The 9,458-nt window shown below is 44.8% G+C and overlaps 1 pseudogene; it reads right to left on the reverse strand.

Annotated features, from left to right (window-relative positions):
• Positions 1 to 6,122: 6,122 nt before the first annotated feature.
• Positions 6,123 to 9,036, reverse strand: LOC141141202 (protein arginine N-methyltransferase 1 pseudogene; annotated as a pseudogene).
• Between the last annotated feature and the right edge of the window lie 422 nt (positions 9,037 to 9,458).

Raw genomic sequence — 9,458 nt, forward strand, 5'->3', positions numbered from 1 at the left:
GATTACGTTTGTGTTACTTTGAGCTTGGCATTTGAAAATCACATCACATGCTACAAAAATGCCCTCCAATGTGTGAGGAAGACACATATCAGCAGAACAAAGCAGTGTGGTAGAGAAAGGAAGGGGAGTATACAGTATATAGCTGGGGAGATAGAAGGGGGTCATTAAAGCATAAGCCAAGTCACGGAAAAATTAATTAAGCTGGGCCCCACCCCCTTCTCAGGTCACTGCACATTAAATATTAACTTTCAAATATTTTTTAGAATACCTTTTTTTTCAATTTTAAATGTTCAATCACCTGGCCATTTTGATCACTTTTTTCCTACTTTTCCCTACTGTATGGCTGGGGAGCAGCTTGATGACATCATCACGGTTGCACCTGTGCTGGGACCACAAGTCCCACAACTCCTCGCACCTCTAGCTGCAAGGTACATCACACCCTTCTTCCTTTGGGTTTGACAAGCGCTGCTACTAATGCTGTTGACCTGTCTAACAAAATGGTGCTAAAGTTCTAATGCAGATTGGTGGGTTTTTTTTGTTTTTTTTTAACAACAGAATGTGGTGTCACTTTAATTAAAGAGGTTCTTTAGCCTGAGCCAGCTTTCTTTAGCCCATGACACAGTACTTCGGTGAACGCTACATTCACTTATGCAAACCCCGGCTGGCTTTGAAAGTGACACATACTAGGTAAATGCTACTCATTTACATCAGTCTGTACCTTTAAAAGAGAAGTATGGTCAAAGATACTGTATCTTGGGCACGATTCTCTTCTTCTGGGTCATTGTAGTGCACTTAGGCTCTGTTTCCACTAGTGCGACTTTTCATGCGACTTGGGACTGAAAAGTCGCATGACAAATTGTTTCCCATGATTTCCAATGAGTACCGTTCATATCTGTGCGACTTCAAGTCGCAGCGACTTCAAAGTAGTCCCTGCACTACTTTGGTCCCACTTTGATGCGACTTGAGGTCCATAGATACAGGCATTGCTTCAAATCGCGGTAAAAAGTCGCGGTAAAATCGCGGTAAAAAATCGCGGCAAAATCGCGCGACTTTGGGGACGCACTAGTGGAAACATAGCCTTACTTGACATCACAGAGCCACGCCAGGCTCTGGAAGGATCCCAACAGTAATGGTGGAATCCACTCGGATGCCTGATTGCCAGATGGCTCAGCCTCTTTATGCGCCAATGATTCAACTTTCTAATAATCAAAATTGTATTCATTTATATAATACATCAGTTATACAACATACTATACCCCTACATTCAACCCAATAACAAGACTACACATTACCCCACATATCCCATTTAACCGAGGTTTATAGTTTACCACAAAAAAAAAAAAAAAATATATATTTCTTTTTTTCTTTGTTAAAGTCTGTAGTTCTTCCCTCCACACCTATCCTTGGTATTAATTACTCCAATTCCTTCCTCCCAACTACAAACATGATTAAACAATAATTATAATGTGGCTTCTCCAATTCATAAAGTGAGAAGAAGAGAGAGAGAGGAAAAAAAAATAAAAATTATCCACTGTCTGTGATATCCCCCCCCCTCCTTAATATTAATTTACTCCATCCCTTCCTCCCATCGTGCAAACATATTAAATACAATTGTAAAGTGATTTCTCCCTTTTCATAATTCATGTCTTAAATCCCTATAGTTCATAATTATATAATTTATATTCTGTGCAAAAAAAAAACCTTTCTGGGATCCCCCCCCCCCCCCCCCCATATCCAAGCGTACTTAGATAAAATTATAAAGTGCATTCCCCCTTATTCAATTCCTGTCAAAATCACTAATCCATAATTAATAATTTGTGCCTTCTTCCCTCTCCCCCATCCTTAATGTGTTTACCCCAATTCTTCCCCCCCAGTGTACCAACCTGATAAAACAAAAAGTAAAAAATCTTTTTTCTTTCATTTTCCTTCCCCTTCCTTTTCCCTTTTTTTTATCTGTGATATCCCCTCCCCCCCTCCTCAATATTAAATTACTCCGTCCCTTCTTCCCATCGTGCAAACCTATTAAATGAGATTGTAAAGTGATTTCCTCCTTTTTCTAATTCGTGTCATAAATCCCTATAGTTCATAATTATATAATTTATATTTGTGCAAAAAAAAAAGACAAACAACCCTCCAACAACACACCCCTCGCCCGCATCACCCTCACCACTCAGTGTTTATTAATGGATTCGGGGTGAATAGAAGAAAAAGAAAAAGAAAAAAAAAAAAAAAAACCCCCGAGAATGAGAACATGTAACCATACAATATCTTACCTCCCACCCCTTTAATTAATTGGCATTAGAGAAGACATATCAATATTTCTCTCTTTCTGGGCTCATCATTTTATTTCTTAATTCTTAATGACTATACCATTTCTGCCTCCGTTACCCATTGATGTTTCCCTCTTCTATTATCTCCCTGGCGCACTGCTCCCATTTTGCCCATGTAGTTTCAAATTTCTTTTTTTGATTTTTAACCACATGCACCCACCTCTCCGCTTCCTTTATTATGTTAACCTCATTTCTCCACTCCATGACTGACGGTTTCCGATCCTGTCTCCAATACTTCGGGATCAGTTTTTTTGCTGCGTTTAATAAGTGTGGAGTTATGCTTTCCCTATACTTTTTGACAGAACCGGGATTTCCGTGAAACAGATATTGTATTGGCCCGAACTCCAGGGTGTCCCCTGTTAGTTTCTTAATCCATGGAGCCACTGATTCCCAAAATGGCTTAATTATTGGACATGTCCACCAAAGATGAAGAAAAGTTCCCCTCTGTCCGCAACCTCTCCAACACCTATCGCTAGATACCGAGGAGATTTGTGCTAATTTTACTGGTGTCCTATACCATCTCGCTAGGAACTTATATGCCATTTCTTGCACCTTTACGCTTATGGAGGTTGTAAATGTTAACAATATCATTCTATTAATTTGTTTATCTGTCCAGACTTGGCCCAGCTCCCTCTCCCATTCTTTTACAAAGTAAGGGGGTGTCCTTTCTTGTTCTTTTAGGATCATTCTGTACATTCGAGATAGCATATGCCCAGATTCTGATATCTGTGCGCACTGCCTCTCAAATGCCGTAAGTGTGTTCATGGGTCTCAATGGTTTTATTTTCTTGAGAAAGCTCTTCATTTGGTGGTGTTTCCATTCTGCCATTCATGTCTCAGCAAATCTCATGACCATCTCTGTCAGTGATAATAAGGATCCATTAGGAGCAAACTTACCACAGCTAGTATTCCCATCCCGGCCCCATGCCCCCAGACTTCCCATCTCCTCCCCCGGAGGGAACCAAGGGAATCCCTCCAAAGGAGTCAGAGGGGAGGTCTGGGGGGCATATTTACCTTTACTATTCATTCTGTCCCATACTTCCAATGAATTCAAGGTCATTGGTGATGTCCATTGTGACAACCCTCTCAATGACCCTTGGATCCATGGTGCTCCTGCCAGGTTTCTCCCCGCCATTGACATTTCTGCCTGTACCCATGGTTTTCTCCTTAGGTCATGACACCAGTCTACTATTCTTACTAGAGACATGGTCCTATAATAGAATGTTATATCCGGGAGTCCTAGGCCTTCCTCAGCTCTGCTTCTCCTTAAGATATCGTAAGCCAATCTAGGCCTTTTGTCATTCCACACAAAGGCCACAAACAGCCTACGTACTTGCCTAAAGAGAGTCGCTGGCAACCTGATTGGAACTGTGCGCAGCACATAAACTGTTCTGGGCAGTATACTCATTTTTATGGCACTGATTCTCCCGAACCAGGTCAGGTATTTACCTTTCCATTTCTTTAGCTCTTCTGATATTTCTTTCAATAATGAGCCATAGTTACGTTCATACAATAGTTCATAGTCTGCGCTGATTTGTACCCCCAGGTACGTCAGCGACTCCTTGTTCCATATGAATGGATACATCTCCTTCAATGACCTCTCCATCGCCGCTGGGATATTACTAGGAAAGATGACTGATTTCTCGAAATTGATCTTGAAACCAGACAGCCTTCCAAATCTCTGTACCTCAGCCATCAATGCAGCTGTAGATGCCTGAGGAGCGGAGAGGAAAAATAACAGGTCATCCGCATACGCTGCTACTTTATGTTCCGTATGTCCTATGTATGTCCCTACTATCTCCACATTCTTTCTAATTCTGCGCAGGAGTGGTTCCATTACTATAGCGAATATCAAGGGGGATAGCGGGCACCCTTGCCTGGTACCATTTTGTATGTTAAAACATTTGGATACTGTCCCGTTGACCTTAATTCTTCCTCTTAGTTTCCCATAAAATGACATAATCCACCCTAGCATTCTTCTCCCCAGACCTATCGTTCCCAATACTTCTCTCATAAAGCCCCAGTTCACTCTGTCGAAGGCCTTTTCGGCATCCATCGACAGAGTGATTCCTGGGGCTCTATCCGGGCCATGTCGCATCCATTGCAATACATGAAGAGCACGGATGGTGTTGTCCCTAGCTTCCCGTCCTTTTATAAACCCCGTCTGGTCTGGGTGTACCAAATCGCCTACATGTTCCCGAAGTCTCAGGGCCAAGATTTTTGCCAATAATTTGGTGTCAGAGTTAAGCAGAGAGATAGGCCTGTAGTTAGCACATACCTGGGGGTCCTGTCTCTCTTTTGGTAATACCGTTATATATGCCAGTAATGCTTCTGGAGAGAGTGGGTTCGAAGCATTAATAGAGTTCAAATAACTACAGAGTGGCTTTACCAAAACTGGGAGAAGTTTCTTATAATATGAGTTTGTCAGCCCATCTGGCCCTGGACTTTTCCCAGGGGGCAGGGTTGCTATCACTCTGCTCAACTCCATGACCGTGATTGGGCGTTCCATATCTTCGGATATTTCTCTAGGTATTATGGGCATGGCGGCGCTCTCCATATATTCATCTATCTCATTCCTCCTTTGACCCTCTCTTTCCCCTCCTTCAGATGGTTCTGTTTTAGCGATGTTATATAGGGCCTCATAGAATTTACCAAATTCTTTAGCTATGGCCTTTGTATCCATTATTTTCTTGCCTTGCACTAATAAGCTATGCACGTGCCTAGAGTCCTGTTGTTTTTTGTGTTTTTTTGCCAGTAGCCTTCCACATTTATTTCCTTGTTCATATGCTCTATTGGCAAAAAACCTAATTTTGTTCTTCGCTCTATATTCTAGGCATTGTGAATTCTCTGTTCTTAAGCTCTCCAGACATCTACCATCCATTTGGTCAAGATTTTTCTTGTGCTTTCTCTCTAGGACCCTGATCTTATCTAGTAGTTCGCCTATCTCTCTTTTGCCTTCCTTCTTCATATGCGCACCGATGGCGATTAGCTCACCTCTTACAACTGCCTTATGGGTTTCCCACACCACTTGATCTGACATTTCTTCTGTTTTATTTATTTCAAAATATTCCTTTATCTTAATACTTAGTTTCTCCACTATGTCCTCCTTGTCCAACAGCGACTCATTCAGACGCCATATTCATTCCGAATGCGCCAATTGTGTTGGTCGGATAGATTTAGGGACTTTTATTCTTTTTTATTGTTTTCCTGGTAATGGCGGTGATCTGTGAATTGTAGCAGGATTGTGACATTGCGGCGGACAAATCTGACCCTAAATTACACTTTTTGGGGACCAGTGACATTGTTACATTGATCAGTGCTATAAAAATGCACTGATCAATGTAAAAATGATACTGGCAGGGAAGGGGTTAACACTAGGGGGGTGATCAAGGGGTTATGTGTGTTCCCTAGGTGTGTTCTAACTGTAGGGGGGATGGGCTTACTGGAAAATGACAGAGATCACTGCTCCCGATCACTGGGAACAGAAGATCCCTGTCATGTCACTAGGCAGAACAGGGAATCGTCTTGTTTACATAAAAAGTTCCCCATTCTGCCTCTGCTCACCGCGATCGCGGGCATTGAGTCCGCGCGCCCACTATCCTCCTATTAATAGGTAATACTTAATAAATATAGAATGGAATAAATATACGCCAATGCCGGCTGTGCCTTCCTCCTGCGAGGAGACTGGTCATTGGAGGAACGAGCGAAAGTTGTGCACCTGGCTGTGGAAAATACTGTGTGCCTGGCTGTGGGGGCTGCAACAAAGGAAGATCCTGGAAAGTACTAGCAGCTCCTACAGGAGTAGCGCTACAAATTTAAAAGACTGTTTCCAGTGAGTGTATGGAGACTCTGAACTTGTAGAGAAGCCTGTCCTCTTATGGCAATGTGTGAACTTTATGATGAAATAAGCCATCAGGTAATTATTTTGCAGTACTTGGAGACAGAATGGAGAGATGAAGCTTTGGTCATCAACCTTAACCGTGTAGATATCCAACTTCTTAATGAGACAGGAGTTTGTGACTAGTTGCTTGGGATCAACCATGTGAACAAAAGGTTCTTTGATGGCTACATCTTGATACTCAACATGTCAAAACCATAGACATTCTCCCACCATCTTGCAGTCCTTGTATTGTCCATCTTCTATAGCAGCTGCATAAAGTGTTGCAGGATCAGGAAATATAAGCCTATCAGGTGTCAGCCATTTGCTCAGTAACAGTGTTGAGCATTGATTCATAGAGCAGACAACATCCCATCCATTCAATGAATATTATGTCAACTCTTTTGACTGGCAGCTTCATTTCCTCCACCTTGCCCTTGAAGATGGTTACATCGTGACCTAGTTTGTTTGCCTTTACAATCTTGATGACGTAGTCCGAAATACTTGAGCACCCAATCTTTTTTTGTCCCAGCCTAAAGGCCCGTACAAACGTACGAAAATCGGAAGTAAAATTTCGTCCGACGAATGATCTGCCGATTTTCGGATCATTAGTACGGTGCTTTTGACAGCCGATTCCGGTTTTTCTTCAGATAAAAGCTGAATGTGCAGACTATAAAATTTTTGTTGAATGTGAACTCAATGTTCCATTTTCATTTAATCAGTATGGTTTGCATACGAAAAAAATTGTAAGAGCAAGACTATGCATGCTCAGAAACTAAAGAATACATACAAAACTATTCAACACATTACATCACTTCTGAAGTTGTATTCTGTGGTACGAGAATTTTCATATGGTGAGTAACCTCTTCACTTTCGACATGAGACTAGCATGCAACAAAAAATGGATGAACGGTCTTCCAAAAATCTGATCGTGTCTACGAGGCTTTAACTGCCAACATGCAAAGCATTCCTGTTCCACTTCCTACATCCAAGATATCTTTGTCCTTGAACAAGTGTCTGTTGTGAAGCATTTCGTTTCGATAGGTCAGAGTCCGAACTTCATCTTCAACAATTCCTTGTGGATACCAAAGTTCACAAATGGTTCTAAGTAGTAGTCTTTAGAAGTCATCTCTTCAGCTGATGGTTTGATCAGTGGTGTATTTAGGTTTTGTACTGCCCTAGGCCTGATTAAACTCATGCACCCCCCTAATTTAAATACGACCCACCCCTTGCTGCCGAGGCCACACCCCTTCCTGTTTAAGACCCACCCTATCATCTGTAAACCACACCCCTTCCTCTTTAGGCTCATTTGGCACCTTTCAGGGGGGAGGGGGGAACAGGTACCTGTTTTTGACAGGTACCCTTCCCCACTCCCTGGAGACTGCAACTAAATGTGAACTGTTTAAAGGGTTTGCATTGATTTTAGCATGCATGGAGCACTTTGCACATGCCAGTGGCGGCTGGTGCTCAAAATTTTTGGGGGGGTGCAAACAAACTAAGAAATTCAGAAAAAAGACATCAATTGCAGCCTCACTGTGCCCCATCAAATGCAGCCACTGTTCCATCAAACGCAGCCACTATTCCCACCAAACACAGCCACTGTGCCCACCAAACGCAACCACTGTGCCCATCAATTGCAGCCACTGTGTCCACCAAACGCAGACACTGTGCCCCATCAAACGCAGACACTGTGCCCCACCAAACGCAGCCACTGTGCCCATCAATTGCAGCCACTGTGCCATCAAACGCAGCCACTGTGCCATCAAACGCAGCCACTGTGCCATCAAACGCAGCCACTGTGCCCACCAAACGCAGCCACTGTGCCCATCAATTGCAGCCACTGTGCCCACCAAACGCAGCCAGTGCCCACCAAACGCAGCCACTGTGCCCACCAAACGCAGCCACTGTGCCCACCAAACGCAGCCACTGTGCCCATCATTTGCAGCCACTGTGCCATCAAATGCAGCCATTGTGCCCCATCAAAAGCAGCCACTGTGCCCACCAAACGTAGCCACTGTGCCCCATCAATTGCAGGCACTGTGCCCTCAAATGCTGTCACTGTGCCCATCAATTGCAGTCACTGTGCCCATCATTTGCAGCCACTGTGCCTTTAAACGCAGCCATTGTGCCCCATCAAACGCTGTCACTGTGCCCCATCAATTGTAGCCACTGTGCCATCAAATGCCAACACTGTTCCATAAAACTCTTATAATTTATTTAATAACTTTACCTGCTGTTCTGCGGGGTTCCCTTGTGCCTCTCTCTCTGTTTCTCTCTTCCTGACGTCACTGCCAGACCCTGCCCCAGTGCCGAGGAGAAGGGTCAAGCAGTGTGGAGGAGGGTAGGCGGAGCATAAGGCTCCACCTCCGCCAGTCATTGGCCGCTTATGGGGGCGTGAGTCACACGCCGCCCCCCGCATGAAAGTCCCCCCACCCGTCTTCCTGATTCCCGGCTTCCGCGCCCGCCCCGCACACATGCAGCCCACGGCAGCCGCCTTGCTGTAGCGGGCGGCGCTGCTGTGTATGGGCGTGCTTGTCAGAGGGTGTAGGGGTGTGAGCTCTGCTAAGCACGCCCATACACACGCCCCTCCACCCTCTGCCAAGCACGCCCATACACAACAGCGCCGCTACAGCAAGGCGGCCGCCGTGGGCTGCATGTGTGCGGGGGGCGGCCGCGGGAGCCGGGAATCGGGTGGGGGGACTTTCTCTCATGCGGGGGGGGGCGGCTTTTTTTGCCTTGTCGGCCTAGGCCAAAACACAGCCCTGTTTTTGATGCTGCTCTCTGGTTGGATACAGAGAACCTCCATGCTGCAGGTGCTTGCTTCCACCATGTTGCCAGCACCGAGTCTCCCTCGCCTGCTGCAGTGCACACAACCAGAAGCCTATGAATATAAAACAGGCTTCCTGTGAGAGAACTGTGACATGTAGGGAGGCCTGGCTCTATATGAATCCTTGGAGAACCCTGCCCATCACTTCAGCAAGTCAGCTAGACCCTGCCTCATTTCCTGGTGCATCTAGCCCTTTCCTTCTTTCAATCGTGGAGACTCATCGTTACATGTGGGCATTATCTAGAATGGTCTGTATGCTTATGGAACACCCATTCCTCAGGGGTGGACAACTGCGACCCAATAGCTGGTGCAGTACTTCAAGTCCCATCATGCCTCTGCCTCTGGGAGTCATGCTTGTAACTGTCAGTCTTGCAATGCCTCATGGGACATGTAGTTCCACAGCAGCTGGAGGGCTTCAGTTGCCC

This window comes from Aquarana catesbeiana, linkage group LG04 (genome assembly GCF_042186555.1).
Source record: "Aquarana catesbeiana isolate 2022-GZ linkage group LG04, ASM4218655v1, whole genome shotgun sequence".
In the NCBI taxonomy this organism is placed as follows: Eukaryota; Metazoa; Chordata; class Amphibia; order Anura; family Ranidae; genus Aquarana; species Aquarana catesbeiana.